Source organism: Ochotona curzoniae, unplaced genomic scaffold (genome assembly GCF_017591425.1).
Source record: "Ochotona curzoniae isolate NIBS_2020 unplaced genomic scaffold, NIBS_Ocur_1.0 scaffold_2587, whole genome shotgun sequence".
In the NCBI taxonomy this organism is placed as follows: Eukaryota; Metazoa; Chordata; class Mammalia; order Lagomorpha; family Ochotonidae; genus Ochotona; species Ochotona curzoniae.
In genome coordinates this window covers 7414832-7436596 of record NW_024467096.1, presented here as the reverse complement: position 1 = coordinate 7436596, position 21765 = coordinate 7414832, and the positions used below count along the sequence as shown (strand labels likewise).

The 21765-nt window shown below is 47.8% G+C and overlaps 2 long non-coding RNA genes across 2 annotated transcripts; one reads left to right on the top strand and one right to left on the bottom strand.

Annotated features, from left to right (window-relative positions):
* Positions 1-4676: 4676 nt before the first annotated feature.
* On the bottom strand, positions 4677-19039 carry LOC121171201. Its single transcript, XR_005886099.1, has 3 exons — positions 18902-19039; positions 13540-13544; positions 4677-4687 (listed from the first exon to the last, which is right to left on the bottom strand). It is a non-coding gene; the product is annotated as an uncharacterized LOC121171201 (long non-coding RNA).
* On the top strand, positions 18899-19583 carry LOC121171200. The gene is made up of 2 exons (XR_005886098.1): positions 18899-18949; positions 19030-19583. It is a non-coding gene; the product is annotated as an uncharacterized LOC121171200 (long non-coding RNA).
* Positions 19584-21765: the final 2182 nt, after the last annotated feature.

Here is a 21765-nt window from a genome sequence, read left to right as displayed (position 1 = left end):
AAAACAAACAAACAAAACCAAAAAAACAACAAACATACAAAAAAACAGGGCCTGTCACGATAGTATAGCACCTAGAGTCCTTGACTTGAATGCACCAGGATCCCAAGTGGGTGCCAGTTTGTGTCCTGGCAGCCCCGCTTCCCATCTAGCTCCCTGTCTGTGGTCTGGGAGAGCAGTCGAGGATGGCCCAAAGCCTTGGGACCCTGCACCTGCATAGGAGACCTGGAGGAGGCTCTGGGCTCCGGGCTCTGGGTTCTTGGCTTTGATAGGCTCAGCTCCAGCTGTTGCGATCACTTGGGGTGTGAATCAGCAGAAGAGGATCTCCCTCTGTGTCTCTCCTCTTCTCTGTATATCTGACTTTCCAATAAATAAATTTTTACAAAAAAAAAAAAGCCCAAGTGCATGGCACTTGAATTCAATTCACATTAATATATTTATTTATAGATCATATTTGATATATTGACTATTTGTATTATGTAACATAATTTATTCACAGGATAGTAGCTCATCTTGTTTACAGGATAATTCCATTAGGAGTAAGCTACAATATGCTCTTGATTATTTATAGATTCTCACGCATATGGTACAAGTAAAAAGCTGTCCATGGGACTGAGAAGCATCAAATTCTAGAGAGCAGGTTCCTTTGGAGGAGGACAGAAAATGAGGCAAAGAGAGGAACATAGGGAGAGGCTTCGATGGGACCTGCAGGGTTTTTGTTTAATTTTATGTGTGTGTTTATATATATGTGTATTTTTGGAAAAGAAAGTTAATATTTGATAAAGCCTAGGAGTATGTATTATATTATTTTCTGTACTGTGTTCTTGAAAAAGTTCATAATGAAAAATCAGAAAAGCAGAAAATAGAAAGTAGGGCACCAAGTCAGGAAACTGGGGCCATGAGACGGGCGGAGATGACACAGGGGAGTGTGGGCTGGTGGCTGAGACTGGCTGTGGTGACCCAGGGTGCCCTGTGTGGGGCACATGCCCAGCCCTGTCAATGGGGACCGGCAGTGCCGCTTGATCATCCTGTTCTCCGGCTGCTCCCTGTGGGCCTGCTGTCCTTTGGGAGCTGCAGGACTCAGGGGCGAGGCTGAGTTCGGGGTTACCATGGTGCAGGTGTGCTGGTTGCCCCAGTTGTATATGGCTTTGGGCAGTTCCAGCGTTCGTATTCTCACACCTGGGAAAGAACAGCTCAAGTTCACGCCCACCTCCAGCCAGGAGATGGGAGAACCTCTGGGGCGTGAGATCTTGATTTTATTGGCTCTTCCTCAGGCTTTCCCGAGTGCTCAGCAGTTTATGGGAATCACCACTATCATTGTTTTATGTCCTTATTAATCTGTCTCTCTTTTTAAAAACATTCTTTATAAAAATGTGTCTAATCAGGACTGTGGCGGTAGCCTAGCAGCTATAGTCCTTGCCTTATATGCAATGGGATCCCATATGGGTGATAGTTTGTGTCTTGTTCCATTTTCTTTCTTTTCTTCTTTCTTTGTTTCTTCCTTCCTTCCTTTTTGTAGTAAAGATTTATTTATTGGAAAAGCAGATATACAGAGAGAAGAGAAAGGGAGGAAGATTTTCCATCCAATGATTCACTCAGCTGCAGCTGAACCAATCTGAAGCAAGGAGCCAGGAGCTTCTTCCAGGTCTCCCATGTGGGTGCACGATCCCAAGACTTTGGTCCCACCTTGACTGCTTTCCCAGGTCACGAGCAGGGAACTGAATGGGAAGCGGGGCCACTGGGATTAGAACTTGCACCCATATGGAATCCCGACGCGTTCAAGGTGAAGACTTTAGTCACTAGACTATCATGCCAGACCCTGCTCCACTTTCCATCCAGCTCCCTGCTTGTGGCCTTGGGACCCTGCACCTGCGTGGGAGACCCAGAATAAGCTCCTAGCACCTAGCTTTGAATTGGATTAGCTCCCGCTGTTGCGGCCACTTGGGGAGTGAACCAGCGGATGGAAGATCCTGTTGTTTTTCCTTTTCTCTGTAAATCTGTTTTTCCAATAAAAATAGAGAAATCTTTTTTTTTTTTTGTTAAATGTACCTAATCATGCTCAACATTCCAGCAAAATCCAAACTGAGCCTCTTGATCACTGCTCAGTGTCTAGTTTTGGAGTCAGAACCTGCTCTGGGATCCTACCCCAGCTGGCAGGCAGCCGGGGACTTTTAGCTGAGCATGCTCCCTCCCTTCCTTCCTCTAAAGCAGGGTGCAGGCACACCTGACTCACCAGGTTGGTGTGACATCATTCTTGCATAATACATCGTTTGTCAAAGTGCCAAGCACAGAGTCTGTCCTACAGCCCGCTGACTTCCCTAGCTTGAGACACATTCTTTTACCTTTTCCTAGGGTCAGAGTCAGCCATTAATGCTGCAGGTTTTTTAGATTCAGATTCCTGCTTCTCCCACCATGCTACCTTGCAGTCATTGTCTTTGCCATGACTCTTCCCAGGCTACCTCTGGGCTCTTACAGTCCCTACAGAACAACTCGAGCCTCTGCCTCCAGCTCTGGAGAAAACTTTCCAACAGAGCTCCCACTCTTGCAGCACCCTAGAATCTCCCGGGCTGATGAAAGAAACCAGCGTCCCAAAACAACAGCAACAACAACATAGCTCTTTCCACAAGTCCTATCCCAGCCACCAGGGAGTGTGATCCAGCCTACATGAGGAATGGTACCCACACATAGCATTGTTCATTGATTTGAGAGTCAGATAGAAACAGAGAAAGGACACTCCATTCTGTTGGTTCTTTCACCAAAATGTTCACACCAGCCCCTGACTGGGATTGAAGCAAGGGGGATGAACATCTTAGCTGTGAGGTCAAGTGCTAGCATTTGCATTACCTCCAGCCTGCACTGGCCAGGTGACCCTAACGCTCACCCTGAGACAAACACCACAACTTCCTCTGTAAGATTCCCTCACCCCCGCCACCCAAAGTATGGGAAGAACCTGACCCACTTTGGCGCTTTTTGTGTCTTTCGAATTCTTTCTCAGAGAACACTTAATCATTGACAGGTGCTTTATAAAGTCCCTCTCTGACGTCCAACTTGGACAATTTGTAAGCAGGTCAGAAATAACTCCAGGAGTCCACAGGTTCAGGGGGAAGGTTTCTGCCAAGGCACCTTTATACTTTGCTCTATCTGTTACTGTCTTGCCCAGAGGTTTGCATTTTCTTTGCTTCAGATCCGAAATAAACAGTCCCAGTCATACCCAGCTACAGAAAGCTGTCATCTTTGACTGGATTGGGAAGAGCCCGGAGCAAATGAATGTTTTCTGCTTATCCGGGACTCATGGATGCTGGGCTGTGGCCGAGACTTTGAACACTGCTGTGGTTGGCTCCTGCAGGCAGTGTGGGCTAGAGGATCCTTCTGGAATCTTTCCTCTTAGTCCATGCCTGTCACCCTTCAGTAGCTGCTGCTAACTCAGTGGACTCCCTTCCTGTGCACAACACAGCAAGTTTCTGAGCTGTTGTTCTCTCCTGAGCACAGGTTCCAGGCTGATCCAGGATCCTAAGCCCAGAGAGTGGACATGAACTACCCAAGATCACACAGCCATGACCACAGTGACCGAAAATGATGTGGTTGGTGGAGCAGCACTTGGAATTCTTGGTTTTGGTTCCCACTGTCCAGAAAGGGGCCACACATGTATCTCATTGACATTTAGCTTCCAAAGTGAGCAGCATGGCTAAAATCTAACTTCTGGTTTTAGGAAGAGATGACAGCCCAGAAGTCTCCATAGGCCTTGACTAAGAGCCAGGTTGTAAGGTAGAGATTAATTGATTTTTAAATACTCATCTCAGGAGGCAGAAAGAGAAGTCATGGATGGAGAGACAGAGAAATACCAAGGAGGGCTGGCTAAAAATTGTGAAAATACCTATACATTGAATATTACTGCCTTCAATGATTTTTGGTGTTTTGTTAGGCTCTTGATGGGTAGGTAGAATTACATTCTTTATTTTCTTATTCTTGCAAAGCAGCCGTTCATTGTAGTATGTTGTTATGCATGAGATATTCCATTTGCAGTCAAAATATCCATAGTTAGGACTATTGTTTCTGCTTTTTGAATAGGGAATTGAGGGCCAGAGAGGGCCTAGCGTCAGCTAAGCCCCATGGGCTTTGATGTGCTAAAGCTGGGATAGCTGTGACTTCTTCCTCAAAGTATTTTTCTTTTTTTAAAATTTCATTTCATTTTATGACACAGTTTCATAGGCTTTGAGATTCCCCCAAGACCCTGCCCAGCCCTCCTCTCATGGTGGATTCCTCCACCTTGTTGCAGTGTTGGAATTCCAATCCATTCATGATTCTTCCATTGCAAGCATGTACCATGCATAGAGTCCAGCATCTTATTGTCCAGGTAAATTCAACAGTTTCTAGGGGAGACCATCTCTGGTCTGAGAACAGAGCTGGCAGAATATCATCCCATCCAATAAAAAGCCACAAAATAACATCAACAATAATTTACAGCATTATGGAGTTAATTGACATGGTATTGAGTGACCAATATTAGAAAATGCAAGTTCTTAACCACATCCTGTGACTACTTCATTGACATTTCAATTTTAGTTTATACACAACTGGTTTCTATACTCCTTAAAATGGCTATGGGGGGGGGTCTCAGGACAGGGTGTCTCATGCCTGGATCCCAGACCACAGCTACCATGTGCACGTGGTGAGCTGACCCTGGGCCTGCCTGGGCTCTGGGAGCTGCTCCCTTGGGGTGAGTACACCGAGAGGGGTGGACTCCATGACTGGGCAGGTCTGGGGCCCACCCGCTGTCCTCACTGGGCGGTGAATGGGATTGGGGAGGGGCGCGACCTTGGGTCTGGGAGTTTAAACTTCCAGCAGCCTCCTGGCTGCTGGTGGGTCTCAGGATGGGGCGTCTCATGCCTGGATCCCAGACGACAGCCACCATGTGCACGTGGTGAGCTGTCTCCGGACGGCCAGTGCTCCATTTGGTGCCAGGCTCTGCCTGCTGGCTGCCTGGCTGGGGAGCTCTAGGGTTTTGGTTCTTTGAATCGCTGCTTAGGTAGATCCAGGTTGAATCCACTGTGCTTCTAGGATGTGAAGCAATCGTAAAGATCCCCAATGGCAGTAACTCTTTCTTTGAAAAACTTATAATCACTGAACAATGATGACCACCAATTACCAGTCCATGCAAAAGGTATGGCTCAGGGCTTGTCCAGCAGAATCATATCCTGTTACCTGACATGATGATGGATCAGCAGACAGGTCACATTAGGCAGGGCTATTACATTAACTAGCACTAGAACCATACCGGGGGCAGATTCTGTGAGGGATGTGTGGGCCAAACCCTGTAGAAATTCTAGCCCCACTGGTTAGCTCAAGAGATGGGGTAGTGATGGACTAAGCTAGGTGTGACCAAGGAGCCGACCATCAACCACAGGTAAAGGAACCCCCAACAGTCTGGACTGGTCAGGGCAGCAGCACCCAAATGTGCATCCTGAATAGGGTGTGGGGTGAGCCAGGCTGCAATGTTCACCAGCTCATACAAGGCCAAATGGAAGGCCAGACATCGCAGGTGCTGGAACCTGGCCTAAATCCAATGGCATCTATGAGAACTGGGTCTGGGAGTGGATCAAGTGGAGGAACTTGGGAAACTCCCTTGGCGAATCATAGCTCCTGCTGGTGAACATGTGGTCCACACCTGGGAGTTGGTTAAGCTAGGCAAAGTGGCTCCAACAGCTGGGTAATGTGTCAATTGGTAATGGAACAGGTGGGCCAGGCAGGACTGAGCAAACCTTAGCCCATGAGTGAAACTGGAGACCGGGAGGGAGCACAGGTCATGCTGAGCAAGGCTCTTGAACCTACTGGTGTGCATGAGCCAGGAACACTAAGTCACAGTGTCTAAGGCAGAGGTCGGGACAGGTGAGGGACTGAGCCAAACTGAGTCAGAGCAACCACTGGCATACGCATGATCTATGGCTGGGAACAGGCCCGGTTGGGGGGCTAAGGGGACAACCCTAGCTGGGTTGAGGTTCTCACCAAGGGGTGTGTGGTCCGGAATGGGGGCTGTGTTCTGAACGGGACACGGTTGTAGTCTCCCTTGACACAAATGTGGACTGGGATTGGATGCACCGAGCCGGGCCAGACTCCAACATCCTCTAATGTCCTGGAGGACCAGGGTAGATGTGGGATGGACTAGGCTAGGTCTCAGCCCCTACCGGGCCATGTGAGAGCCATATGTGGGTATGGATGAGCCATGGCTGGGCTGAAATATCCAACAGCAAGGACCAGTTTGGGTTGAAGACCAGGCAGGAAAAGCAACTGTTCCTGCTAAGACAAGAGATGAACTGAGTAGGGCTGGCTCATGGATCCACTGGTATGCACAAAATCTGGCATTGGGAGAGGTTCTGATGGAGGAGCCTGGACAACTCCTCTGGCAGGACACAGACCCGGCAGGTAAGTGCAAGAAACATGATAGGAAACAGCCTAGAACAGGCCATGGAAAGTCACCCACTGGCATACATTTGGCATGGATCAGGGGAGGACCAGGCTGAATCTTTAAGTCATCCACTGGCAAATCCAAGCACCAGAACAGTGTGGGTCGAGCTGGGTTTGGTCGCGACAGACACCAGTGCACAATACGGAATGCCAGGGTGAGGTTGCCTGTGCCAGAAGTGACCACAGTGCCCAACCAGCAAGCGTGAGAACCAGGAAGGGAGGGGGCAGAGCCAGCAGGGGAATAAGGGCTGGTTCCCTTGCTGGATAGCTACTCCCACTGGGGAGCATGAGCTGGTATAGGGGCAGACCAGACTAAGCAGGGCTACAACACCTGTACGCCTCAGGTGGTCTAGATCAGGGAAAAGCCAGGCTGGGCCGATTATTCCTACTGGTGCAAACAAAATTAGAGTGGGTGAGGGTTGTTTGGGCTTAGCCACAGCATCAGCTGGCAGAAGCTGGCACTGGGGCCAGTTCTGTCAAGTCAAACCACAGAACTACCTGGAGAGAGCACAATCCAGGAGTGGGAGAGGCCTGGGAGGGAAATAGTAGGCTCATCCCTCTTGGGTTACCACTTCCATGGGAGGGCACGAAAACTAGTACAGGGGCTGGGGTGGAATGGGCTGTGGGACAGACTGGACTACTGCTACACATACTGGCAAACCAGGGTAGGGGGCAGGCCTGTTGGGGGTTAATGTCGGTCACTCCAACTAGGCTGCAGCTCCCACTGGTTTATGTGAGGGCCGAGTATGTGCTGGGTAGAACCAGGCTGGACTGCAACACCTATTGATTCCAGTGAAAGTCGGGGCTGAAAACAGAACCACCCCAAGTGATTGCAACCACTAGCTGATCAAGGCGATGGACTGTGCCGGGCCCTGTACTTGCTAGTACATACAAGAATCTGGTCTGAGAACACCTCAGACAAAGTGTCTTTGGAGATCTCCCCAATCAAAATGCTGGACTCAGAACCCTAACCAAGAAAAGAGAGAAGACAGAACAGGTCAATCAACCATCTCAGCTATATGTTGTCAGCGAAATACAGGGCAAACGGAGACTCTATGATGGACTATGTCAATCAGTGGATTCTTCAAAGACCTCATAGTGCTTGGAGTGGCAAGATTGGCAGCGATTCCTAACTGTTGAACTATCAAAACCACTTGAGCAAGAACCTCGGAGCATACCCTACATGTGGGACCTGGGAAGGGTGGGAAATTGGGTGGGTCTTCTCCCTTAATACCCCTGTTTAAACATGAAGGCAACAATATGGAAATAATAGTCTTGCCCACTTTCTTATAGCCCTTGAACCTTTTTACCCCAGTTAACTATGTAAAGATTGTAAAAAATATAATAATAAAAAAAGGAAAAAATGGCTATAGGGTACTACTTACTTGTCTCGTGTCTATATTCATTTTTGTATTTAGCAGTTTATAGTGTTGGAGCATAATTTTTACTGAACTTGGTGAATTTTAGGATTGTCAATCAGTGTTGAGGCACAAAACAGTTTTAGGGGTGGTGTGCAGAGAAATCTTCAATGCCTTAGTGAGGAGTAACTAATCTTTGTGTCCTACCTAGTAAGGTATGTGTGAGTCCAAGCTGACCATTTCCTGTCTGGTTCTAAGCTTTCCTTATTGGTCTCTGTCTATGTAATCTAATTTTTTGGGAGGGTTGTGGGGAGGATCCAGAGCGACCTTGATGGTCATTGCAAGAGAGGGTGGTGATCCAAAGTTGGAACTAAGTAAGGACCAGAGAAAGATCCCCTCCCGAGTCCCGAAGGAAGTTTACTGTTCTTCTGTTTCTGAGGTCTGCTCAGGGCTCCTGGCTATTCCGAAGACATTAGATCCTGTGAGGAAGGATCTGGGCATCTTCTTTTCAAAGTATTTCTCCTCTGGTTTTTCAGTCTTAGCCCATTAGGCTTCCAAGCTTGCTTCACTTTCACACTCAGCCCAGTTGGATTCAAAGCTGGGATCGATCAGCTGGTGCATCTGTATCTGCTATGGTTTGAATAGGAAAATGACTCCTGGCCTCACACAGATAGTTAATCCATACATCATAAACTGATGGTGCTAAGAGGTCTGAACAGAATCCATGCCGGGGTCTAGGAGACACGCCTACTGGAGGTCTTTAGGGCTTTGAGGGATACAGCCTTGGAAGGCAGTTCTTGAGAGAAGCCCGATTATAAAGGCAGGAGTTGAGTCCCACTCCCCTCTCTACCTCTTGGTGGGCTATATGGTACTTACTCCCCATACAGTCGGCACACCCTCTTGTCATGGGATGCTCTGCACTGCTTTGGGGATTCTGTCAGCAAGAACACCCTCAGTAGATGCTCAGCTAACAGCACCACTCCTCTTTGGACCGAGAAGCTCCCAAGCTGTGACCTGAAGTAAGCCTTCTTTCAGGAGGAGCTGCTTTCAGGTATTTTGCCACGGTGATGGAAAGCTGACTAACACACAGTCTGACTCACACATATTGGGAGACAGAGTTTGTCCAAAGCTCTGAACCTACTTTTAGTTCCTATTCCCTCACCTCCTGCCTAACATCACTACAGTAAGAAACACTTACAAGTGAATTATTTAGCAACACACATGCAAAGCATTGGAAGTGGACCTTGGGATGAAAGTGGTGAACCTGGCATGATTCCCACAGGAATGGCAAATGTTTTATGTGGTTTATACTACTGTTCTTTTCCACACCCAAGGCAGGCATCATTAATCAATCAGACCATTTCTTTCTGTTAGCATGCACTATAAAGAGGCTGATCCAGGTAACCATGAACTTTGCTGTTGAGTTGGACTCTCAACAGCATGAGGGATAACATTCATTGTAAAGATTGTTTGTTTCCTTCTTTGAATAGTATAGAGACAGAAACAGAAGGAGCTTGTCCATCCATTAGTTCATTCCCCTGCTCTCTGCAACAGCCAGGGCTGGGCAAGGTCAAAATCAGGAGCCGGAATTCCATCTGGATCTTCCACGTGCATGGTAGGAACTCAAGCACTTGGGTCATCATCTGCTGCCTCTCAGGTCATTAGCACAAAGCTGAATTGGAGGTGGAGGAGCCAGGTCTTAATCCCAGGCACTCCTATATGGGCTGTGGATGTCCCACACTGTAGATTCATGCACTGGACCAAACACCCCAAGTGTCTGGCAATTGCGGCATCCACTGTTGTGTTACCTCCACACAGCTCCATAAAGCAAGTGCTGCCTTTATTATAGGGATAGACAGGAAGTCAGGTATCTTGCCTCATATAAATGGGTCTAAGAACTGAATCGAGGCAATCCAACTTTAGAGCCTGCAATCCTTGTTTTATGTGTGTTTTTTGTTCCTTCCTTCTTTCCTTACGCTTTGCCCTATTCTGCATGCTGCCTTTCTGAACACAGAGCCAGTATGTTTTGGCTGTGAGGGTAAGTTATGGTAGTTTCCTTGATGGACCATAGCCAATGATCATGGACCTTGTTTCACAGGGAGAAGCCCATGTGGGCTGTGCTATCTCCAAGGTGACAGCCCAAATGATAGGAAGACATAGAAGTGGGAGTAGTGAATTTCCAAGGCCAGCCTAAGAACCCTGGAGAACTAGGAGCGTTTATCCAAAGCCTAATGGTGGCTTAATTGTGTGAATGCACTTGGGGTCTGGGGCTGAAGAGCAACACAAACAATAAATGCGCCTAAAGCCTGCCTTGCATTATGCCCAAGGAAATTGTAGATGAGGCAGGAGCAATTGATATTCTGTGATCATTTCTCCAGAATTTGAGTAACAGTGCGGCACCCTTTTGTGCTTCTTTGAGATCCTCCAAATGACTAGTTTTAAGGTTCATCTGGCAAAATCAGTAATATTCAGTTCAGGTGCACACGTGTGCATGTGTATGTGTGTGTGTGTGTGTGTGTATGACAGGTTTCATTAGGGAAAAAAATGATTTCATTGCATGTTAAATATTCCGCATTCGCTATTTATAAACAGGCATGGAAGCAACCTCATGGTAAAAATGTGGAATGAAATCTAATAAAACAAAAGCACAATGTTTGTCTTTTTCATCTTGCTGGCTTAAGAACATTCAAAAGGCCAATCTAATTAGCTGCATTGTTTTCTTTTGACCCTGGGTACATAGCTTGCTTTCTAATAGCCTCCAGAAGGGCTCAGTATCTAAATCGATTTGCAAAGAGGCTGGACAGATGTCTCCACTGTTTGCATCTCAGGACCAGGAAACAAGACTCTTTGCAAGTGGTTTATAAGGCATCCTGGGTTGACCTGCCACTGAGACCTGTCAGTGCGACCTTGTTTGCCAACAAGATCTTCATGAGGGCCATCACACTAAGATGAGGTCCACCACACTAGGATGGACATGAAAACAATGAGAGAAAGACGCAGAGACCCAGAGACACAAGGGAGGAAGGCCATGGGACAACAGGCTGGGATGGCAGTGAGGCAGCCACAAGGTAAGGAGTGACAGGCGTTGTGGGCCATCTGCAGAAGCTAGAAAAGAGCCAAGCAGTGATGTCCCCTGGAATTCTTGGCAGGAGCATGATCCCATGCAAACCTCTGTTTCAGACATCCAGGATCCAGAAGTGTGAGAGAAGAGATGCCAGCTGTGTTAAGTGTTTGGTCAGGGTACCTTGTGACAGAAGCCTGAGGAAACTGACATACAAGGAGGCGTGGGGTAGGGGACAGAACAGTCACTTATGTGTCACTTTCTCAGCCACCCTCAGGGCAGGGCCTTGCCATGGGGAAATATTTGCTCTCCAGACAGTCTTACTTCTCCAGCAAGTGCCAAGGAGAAGGAACCAAACAGAGCCTGACAGTTTCTGGAAGTTAAAACTGTTAACAGCTCCATGAAGAGTTCTCCCTTGTTACATGATGACTTCATTAACTAAGACCTGGAGACTCAAGTTACTTTTCTTTGAACAAAATGGTGGCACTTCCTTGAGATTGAGCTTGTGGCAATAACCCTGGGAGCTTTCCTTCACAATCGACAGAATTCTGGAGGAGCATCTGCCTGCTTTCATTTAGGGAATAGAAACTGACTGTGTGGGATTTTGACCCAGGTCCACCGGAAGCACCTGTGGAGCTTTCAAATGTATTGATGCCTGGGTCTCATCCCAGAGATGTTGATTCAGGCCACGTAGAGTGCTGCATGCCACTGTGGATGCTCGGTGCTCCGTGGCTGCCTCCAGTGTGCACTCAGGGCTGCACAGCATGGAGAGAAGCACCTGCAGAGTCCAGGTCATGGAGTGAAACTTTCAAATGACTAATGTGAATTCAAGAACATAAGTGAAAACATTGGGGTGCACACATACACTCACACACTCAAATGGGGGAACAGATAAGCAAAAAGGCTATTTTGGAGGGAACAGTTCCCAGTACAGGTCTGAGGTCAATGCCATAAGATTGATTTTTTTTTTCTGGAGTCCAAAACACATTGCCTGGCATGGAGCAATTTCAAGAAACATTGTCTAGGGCCAGGTGGGATGGCTCAAAGGCTAAATCCCTACCTTGCATGCAGCAGATCTCATGTAGGTGCAGGTTTATATCCTTGCTACTCCACTTCCCTTCCAGCTCCCTGCTTGTGGCCTGGGAAAGAAGCAGAGGGTGGTCCAAAGTTTTGGGACTCTGTGGTAGACTGGGAAGAACATCCTGGCTCTTGGTTCTTGATCAACTCAGCTCTGGCCACTGTGGCCACTTGGGGAGTAAACCAGCAGACAGATCTTTCTCTGATTCTCTTTCTCTCCATAAATCTGATCTTCCTTTCCAATGAAAATAAATCTGATCTTCCTTTCCAATGAAAATAAATAAAATCTTAAATTTTTTAAAATTCTGGATGATTTATACATAGTTGATTAGATTGCAAAAGGATCAAGAGCTAGAGGAAAGTGGGTAAGGTCATTGTTTCTACACTCTCTTTTCCTTCCTGTGTCTGAGGGAAGGGGTGAGATAAGGGGAATAGCCACACCCAGCCTCCTCACCACCTCAGGGTTCCCAGTGTGGGGCATGCTGCAAGCGTCCTGTTCAAGTGGTTTTGATAGTTCAAAGTTCTGAATTGCTGTTGATCCCGCTATACCACTTGATCAAACAGCTTCCAGGGCTCTAAGGTGGTGAGCAGGGGATATTATCCACTGTCATATGAGCTACCAGTTGCGATGTGGACATAGATCCGGGAGCAATGAGTGAAACATCATCCATCCTGAAGGAGGTGAGTGGACTTGCAGGCTCTTTTTTAAGACATCACATCTCTGCTGCCATTTTGTTTTTGTACATGTGTATCTGATCATACAAACCCTTGGGAAGGACCAGACAGGAGGACATAGGGTTTTAGTGTTTCTTTGTCACCCTCCCCCCTCATGCCCTTGCAAAGCTCTTGAATTCCTTATTAGTGACTGCTTGCTTAGCTGCAGTATTGAAAATGGATCTGGGGTTGAGTTCAGTACCAAGAGTACCAAGACAGTTTCTGCATGTCCTAAGGCATGTCCTAAGGCATGGGTCAGCAGGGAGGGCAACAAGAATGCCAAGTCTTGGCTATGATATTCTAAGGCCCTTGTTTTTGTAAGACAGGAGTCCTTGGTGAGCCCATGGGCTTAATACAATGCACTGGAAGAGCCACTTGTTTCCCAAGCAACTGTGTGCAAGGCCTGGTGACCCCGGGGGCTAGGAGACCTGGCTAAGAAATGCCTAATAAGGTAAAGCATTCAGCTGGACATTGACTCAGGTCGGCACAGCCTCTCCAGCCAAGGCTCAGCAATCATTCTTTATATTACTTCTCCTGCTTTCCTAAGTGCATAATAAAGAATTGTGCTGTTTGTGAGGTGCTGGAGGACACAGTACAGCAAGTAACGCTGCTTCAAAGAGCAGCGGGCAATGTCCATCCTTGAAGTCAGGCTGTGCTAACCATTATACAGAGGACCACAAGTGATGCTATCGCACACCACTGCCAACCAGTGGGAAGTAGGTCCCTACTGCCTATATCTCACGTTTGTAGGAATCCAACCAAGCTACCTCCTCCAGGAGGTGAGAGGCCCACAAGCACACAGAGTGGGGAGCAAAACCTGGGTTGGTTTGCACTGCCCACTTAATCCTCCTGTGGGCCATTGCATGTGACACCACCTGCATGACATCACCCACTTGGTTTCTTGCAAAGACCCACAGTCACCATCCCCCAATAAGTAACAGTCACCTTTTAAAGGACCTCTACAAACCAACACAACTATGACTTCGTTAGCAAGGCTCATAAAATACGTGAGCTCACAAGATTACCAATCCCTGACTTCAGGTCATCAGGGAGACTGAAGCAACATTACATTGTATATCAAGGGACAGAGCCAAACCCTATGTGGTCTACTGGCCCAAAGTCCGTGTAGAAATGGGAGCAATGTTTGCTGAGCTGCACAGGCTAGTGATTCAGCAGGCCGGAGGCAAAGATCAATGCAGAATGCAAAGGCCTGGCGAGAGAGATGCTGAATGAGCCAGGTCTGGATCAGCTGTTCCTTTAATTAAAAAGTGATTGAGAACCTGGCCATCTGGAGTGTGCTGTCGTTGCTGTGAAATGAAGCTGTGGTTGGCACAGGTGGCTTTTGAAGGCAGCGGCTTTGGAGTCAGATATCTGGCCTGACTCTGGCAGTGTGGCGCAGTGGAGGAATGGAGTTTGAAGATTGCACACTTTTGCCAGATATATTATATGGGTGTGCAGGCGTGCACCTGGCTGTGTGTGTGATGTAGATGGCACAGGAAAGGAATAAGCCTACATGTATTCCCTTAGAGGTAGCGTGCCTTCCCTCTCTCTTCCTGGTCCCAGGTAACGAACCTGACCACTCCAGTCCTCCAAGGGAAAGATGCAGAGCTTTGTGTTTCCTCTTTCCATGAGCTGTTATAACTGTTCCACTTGCTTCCTGAATGCATTTTTGAAGATTTATTTATTTATTTGTGTTTGAGAAGCAGAGTTACAGAGATTGGAGAGAAACATGGAAAAAGATGTTCTATTGACTGGGTCATTTCCCAAATGGCCAGAGCTGGGCCAGTCCAAAGCCAGGAGTCAGGAGTTTCTTCTGGGTCTCTAATGTGGGTGCAGGGACCCAAGGACTTAAGCCATTCTCTGCTGCTTTTCCAGGAACATTAGCAAGCAGCTGGATGGGAAGTGGAGCAGCTGAGACTGGAAGCTGTACCCATGTGGGATGCTGACACTGCAGACAGAGGCTTAGTCTGAAATGTCACAGCACCAACGGTGGGGAGCGGGGTGCCAGAACTGCTCCCAGGAATAGGAATAGGAAAGGCTGCTGTAGGTTGGCAGCCGACCCAGGGCCAGGAGGTGGGGTTGGTCTCACCATCAGATAAACAGGAAGTCACAGGGATAGGCTGATGCCCTCGCTGTGATTCTGTCATTGCTACTGGCCTATCAGGTAATGCCAAGACGAACCACAGGGAGAAGTGATTGGTGGAGAGCAGTATAAAAGCAGCCATATGTGGGTATGGACGAGCCATGGCTGGGCTGAAATATCCAACAGCAAGGACCAGTTTGGGTTGAAGGCCAGGCAGGAAAAGCAACTGTTCCTGCTAAGACAGGAGATGAACTGAGTAGGGCTGGCTCATGGATCCACTGGTATGTGCAAAATCTGGCATTGGGAGAGGTTCTGATGGAGGAGCCTGGACAACTCCTCTGGCAGGACACAGACCCGGCAGGTAAACGCAAGAAACATGATAGGAAACAGCCCATGGAAAGGCCATGGAAAGCTACCCACTGGCATGCATTTGGCATGGGTCGGGGGAAGACCAGGCTGAATCTTCAAGTCATCCACTGGCAAATCCAAGCACCATAACAGTGTGAGCTAGGTTCAGTCACAACAAAGACCAGTGCACAATACGGAATGCCAGGGTGAGGTTGCCTGTGCCAGAAGTGACCACAGTGCCCAACCAGCAAGCGTGAGAACCAGGAAGGGAGGGGGCAGAGCCGGCAGGGGAATAAGGGCTGGTTCCCTTGCTGGATAGCTACTCCCACTGGGGAGCATGAGCTGGGATAGGGGCAGACCAGACTAAGCAGGGCTACAACACCTGTACGCCTCAGGTGGTCTAGATCAGGGAAAAGCCAGGCTGGGCTGATTATTCCTACTGGTGCAAACAAAATTAGAGCGGGTGAGGGTTGTTTGGGCTTAGCCACAGCATCAGCTGGCAGAAGCTGGCACTGGGGCCAGTTCTGTCAAGTCAAACCACAGAACTACCTGGAGAGAGCACAATCCAGGAGTGGGAGAGGCCTGGGAGGGAAATAGTGGGCTCCTCCCTCTTGGGTTACCACTTCCATGGGAGGGCACGAAAACTAGTACAGGGGCTGGGGTGGAATGGGCTGTGGGACAGACTGGACTACTGCTACACATACTGGCAAACCAGGGTAGGGGGCAGGCCTGGTTGGGGTTATTGTGGGTCACTCCAACTAGGCTGCAGCTCCCACTAGTTTATGCGAGGGCCGAGTATGTGCTGGGTAGAACCAGGCTGGACTGCAACACCTATTGATTCCAGTGAAAGTCGGGGCTGAAAACAGAACCAACCCTGTGATTGCAACCACTAGCTGATCAGGGCGATGGACTGTGCTGGGCCTTGTACTTGCTAGTACATACAAGAATCTGGTCTGAGAACACCTCAGACAAAGTGTCTTTGGAGATCTCCCCAATCAAAATGCTGGACTCAGAACCCTAACCAAGAAAAGAGAGAAGACAGAACAGGTCAATCAACCATCTCAGCTATATGTTGTCAGCAAAATACAGGGCAAACGGAGACTCTATGATGGACTATGTCAATCAGTGGATTCTTCAAAGACCTCATAGTGCTTGGAGTGGCAAGATTGTCAGCGATTCCTAACTGTTGAACTATCAAAACCACTTGAGCAAGAACCTCGGAGCATACCCTACATGTGGGACCTGGGAAGGGTGGGAAATTGGGTGGGTCTTCTCCCTTAATACCCCCGTTTAAACATGAAGGTAACAATATGGAAATAATAGTCTTACCCACTTTCTTATAGCCCTTGACCCTTTTTAGCTATGTAAAGATTGTCAAAAATGTGATAATAATAAAAAAAAAAGTCAAAAAAAAGCAGCTGCAAAAAGCAATAAAGAGGAGAAGAAGGACTGGGGAGAAGAATGACGGATGAGAAGAAGGACTGGGGAGAAGAATGACGGATGGGGGAGAAGAACGGGGTAAAAGAGACAGGTACAAAAGCAATAAGGCTTACGGAAGGATAAGTACGGGGACAAGAACGGTGAAGAGCAGCAGAGACGGGTACAAAAGCAGTACAAAAGCAGTAAGACCTACAAAGAGAAAAGTATGCGGACAAGAACGGGGAAAAGCAGTGGAGAAATAGTATAAAAGCAGCCGCTTTTGGCAAGAAGGGGTCCGGTTGCGGTTTCGGCTTTTCCCAGACCTTCAAGAGTGTGTCTCGTTATTTAGTTGTCGCTGCAGGTCGGCGACAACCAACCCCATGAATACTTCCTAAACCTCATCTGTCATCCCATTCCCCTGGTTCAAGCCCCATCACACTCATTCGCACTACTGAAATAGTCTTCTAGCCGCAATCAATCATCCCCCAACTGATCCACCCACTCCTAGGCCACACAATGCATTCTCCGAGCCACAGCTCGGATCACACCACTCCTGTCCAACTCCCTAGGTGCCAGACACAGTTTTGCCCTGAGGGTAGTAACCAAGATCCCTGCCCACAGGAGAAGGGGAAGACAGACACTAAGCAAAGTAGGCCAGTAAAATACAGAGTCTGCCAGCAGGGTGATAGATGCTGTGGCACCAAACAAGGCAAGCAAGGGGACTCGGAAGTTTTGTGGAGTGGGCACAGGGTTATGTAGGGACGTTAGGAAGAGGTATGTGATTAAAGTCACTGCAGAGCAGAAGGGAAGAGCTCTACTGCCTTTGGATGGGGGAAAACTGTTGACCTCCCCAAGCACTTACCCGTGAGGCCAGGGCATGCCTGGTCTGCTTAAGGAAGAGCAGGCAGTTGGTGTGACTAGGGAATGGGAGAGGAGAAGCCAACGTGAGAGACGTAACGAGGACCCATTGGATCTTGCAAGATGTATCAGACCTGAGTGATGTGGGAGCCCTACTGGAAGCTTCTGAGGGTGGAGTGGGTCTGGCCTGACTTATCCTCTACTGAGGTTACTCCAGCCTCAGCCTTGAGGGGAGGGGCCAGTGGGGAAGAAGGACCACTCAGAGCTACTACGGAATCCAGGTGGGAGGAAATGAGTGGATCAGAGTGGTGCCCTGGAGGTGATAACGCATTGTTCACTCACCAAGTGGCTGCAGTGGCTGGAGCTGAGCCAATTTGAAGCCAGGAGCCAGGGACTTCTGGGTCTCCCACATGGGTGCAGGGTCCCAAGGCTTTTGATCATCTTCTACTTCTTTCCCAGGCCACAAGCAGGGAGCTGGATGGGAAGTGGAGCAGCTGGGACATGAACCAGTGCCCATATGGGATCCTGGCACATTCAAGACAAGGATTTTAGCTTCCAGGTTACGGCACAGAACCCTACTCCATGGAATACTACTCAGCTATTAAAAAAGAATAAAATTCTACCATTTGCAACCAAATGGTCCCAATTAGAGACCGTTATGCTCAGTGAAGAAAGTCAATCCCAAAAGAACAAATACCATATTCTTTCTGATATAAGGAAGGCTTCATGCAAAATACAGGAACAACAACCCTTTCAATATTGTTTTTGCTGCAACTCATGGGTTTAGTTATTTTTGCTTTTATTTTCATTTCTTCAAAATAGTTTCTTTTATTAAATTCTTCAATGTCTCATCGGTCATATATTCTCTAGGAATTTTTTTCTTTGTCCTTTTATCGACACATTGGTTATTCAGTAGCATGTGACTTAACTCACAGTGTTTTGAGGGTTTTTGTATTTTAATTTTTAAAACTTTATTCCTGTTGTTGTTTTTATTGTATGGCTATTCATTTATGGGAATGTATAGTAAATGTGTAATAGACACTATCATATCCACATGTGAAGATACAATGCAATATGCATCTCTACTTCCAAACCAAAGATGGACTTGCAATAAAACTCTTAAATATATCTTGATAATAGGAGGGTGGATTGTCTGCCATTGTCTGTACCTGCTATGTCAGGATACAGTTAGATAGCACAATGATGGGCTTATGGCTACTTATGAAAGACTATACTATTGTTAAAAAATGGGGGAAATCAGTAGAGGGAAGGAGTTTGAGGAGGGCATAAGGGAAATCCCAGAGCCTGTGGAATTGTATCATAAAAAAAAAAGATCCACACCAACCATGACCATGGACCAGGATTGGACTGAGCTGGGTACTGACAAATTGCTCTTCTATCAATGTTCTCCATCAGTCCTCCCTGCAACGTTTGGAGATAGGTACTATTATTGCTTCTATCTTCCAGGCGAGGCAACAAATGCTCAGAAAAGTGAAGAGGTTTGCCCACCTAAGTGCATGGCACAGCTCTGCTCTTTCATAGGATGGCTTGAGGCACAGGGCTAAGCACCTGGTAGGGGCCCAAGAAACGCTTGCTCACCGACTGATACCTCCCCTGTGCCTGTGTTAAGCATCACTTCCTCTGCTTTCCAGATGGAGACTCCGTGCATTAGCAGGTAACTGTGCTCTGTGGGAATACAAATCACCCGTGAACCCAGCCTCTCTACACTTGATGGTAACCACAGAGCTCTGCTAGACACGCAGCATTAGCAGGTGAGCCTGGGTCGTGAGCCTATGAAGACAGCTGTTTTACATGCATTGAGAAGGAGGCATGAAAGGCGCCTACAAGCATGCTAGCTTATTTCTTTTTCCAAATGCCCTCAGCTGCCCTAATGACACACTCTGTGTGTGTGTGTGTGTAGGCAGACAGAGCAGTAAGGAGAAGAGAGAGGTGGGAGAGAAAAAAGAGAGGGGGAAAGCATTGGAGGAAGTGGGGGTGGGGGAGACAGGGAGCTGGTCACCTTTTGTTTCAAGGTGGGCTGTTACATACAGCCAAGAATGCCTAGCCTGCTAAAATTCCATCTGATGCCTGGCAACACCCGAGATGGCATGGCAGAGGATATGAAAACACAAAACAAAGGAAACCTTTACCCATGCCGTGCTTAAAGAGAACAAGCCTGGCAATAAACACTTGAGCATTTGGAGAATGCTGTGTTGATTTTTCCCCCTGGCACATCCCACTTTACCAGGAGGGATGTGACTCCCCCCGCCCAGCATGGGAGAAGGAGTTTGCAAGCGACACACAGAGGCAGCCGGGATTGCTCTGTGGAGATGAATGTGCAGGCGTGAGAGGTGGTGCTTGGTTGGTCTGCATCTTAGTGTCTACACACAAAAAAGCTCTCTGTTGTTAAAAGCTCTCTGTTAAGAACTCTTCAGGTGTGAAGCATGAGGACAGGGACGTGTTTGGAGTGAGTTGACAGAACAGCAGATGTGGCACTACCCCGGGTTATTGTCCTGTAGGCATTTTCTGAAAGATCTCATAGACATTGTCTGAAAGGTGAATTTGAAAGGCAGACTAACAGACAGAAAGAGATCTGTCATCTGCTGCTTCACTCCCTCCAATGACCACAACAGCTGGGGCTGGGCCAGGCTGAACCAAGAACCCTGAATTCAATCTAGGTATCCCACATGGACGGCAGGGGCCCGGCTATTTCTGCTATTAACTTCCTGCCCCTCCCACCCTCTCCCCTCTCCCCACCCAGGGTCTGCGTAAGTAAGGTATAATTGGGATCACAGCCAGGACTGGCGTCCAGGCTCTTCAATACTGGATGCAGGTGTCCCACGTGGTATCTGAACTGCCAAGTCTAATGCCTCCCCCACTTCTAGTTTATTTAATGTGCATAAAAGCAAAGAGGACCTTGAACATACACACGTGCCTGGGTCTGCCTTTGGTGACCTCTACATAGCACTCACAGCCAAGGGGTTTCCAGTAGGAAAGCTGCCACGAAGGTCAGATGGACAGATGCTGAGTTTCCCACAAGTCCCTGTCCTTGAGTGTCGTGCTCAGGTGCCTGGGCTGCTGGCAGCCTTCCAGGCCTCTCAGAGGCTAGTTTCAACAAGAGGGAACACACATTCAATTAACACCTGACAAGGAACCTTGCTTCCACATGTAAAACACGACACACGGCCCAGTGCGAGTTTCCAAAGAAGACGTCTTGTTCAGGGTGGAACTGGAATCTGATTCCTTCTAGTGTGGTGCTCTTGCCTTAGTGTCTTTTTTTTCTCTGTTGCAGTTAGATGATGTTTGGTGATAAAGTGTGCAAATGAGAGACACACAGGCTGCAATTGTGGAAGCAAAGTGGGATAATTATTGCTTTGCATTCTGAGCCAAAGAAGGCTAGACATTCTAATTCTAGAGCTCTAAGAAAGGAATTGAGAAGGAGTGAAAATTAATTGGGGGAAGAAATGTGTTCTAGGACAAAAGGAGATCCTAAAAGTTAAGGCGCCCAAAATCTTTATTCATTGACACATAAACAATTGCAACTGATTTGTTAAAAAAAGATTTATTTATTTTTATTTGAAAGGATTAGAGAGAGAGAGAGAAAGAGATTCCATTCACTGGTTCACTCCCCAGATGGCTGCAATGGCTGGAGCTAGGCAGGTCTGAAGCCAGGAGCCTCTTTCAGGTTTTCCACGTGGGTGTAGGGACCCAAGGTCTTTGCTCATCCTCCACTGCTTTCCCAGGTCATTAGCAAGAAGCTGGCTTGGAAATGGAGCAGCCAGGACTTGAACTGGTGTCCATATGGGTGCTAAGCTGCAGGATGAGGAGTAACATGCTACGCCATGGCACCTGCCCCTGCAACTGACTTATTTTAAAAGAGTTGCTTATATTCAGTTGTTAGAGTATAGCTATGATCAGGCCTGTAGAACTCCTGTTGGTGGCTTAGGCCCACTTTCTGCTGAGAGGCAGTGGGAAATTTTGGTTACTGGTTTAAGTAATGGAACCAAGAATTCAATTACAGAAGGCAAAGTATGTATTTGGCTGTGGTTCTGAAAGTCGCTTTCCAGGGACAAATGTTCCAACAGAAAGGAGAGCAAAAGAATTTGCTCTTTAAAAAAAAAAAAAAAAGATTTGGGCCCGGCGCGGTGGCGCAGTGGTTAAGGTCCTCGCCTTGCACACCCGGGATCCAATATGGGCGCCGGTTCTATCCCGGCAGCTCCGCTTCCCTTCCAGCTCCCTGCCTGTGGCCTGGGAAAGCAGTCGAGGACGGCCCAAAGCTTTGGGACCCTGCACCGGTGTGGGAGACCCTGAAGAGGCTCCTGGCTTAGGATTGGCACAGTATCGGCTATTGCACTCACTTGGGGAGTGAATCATCGGACGGCAGATCT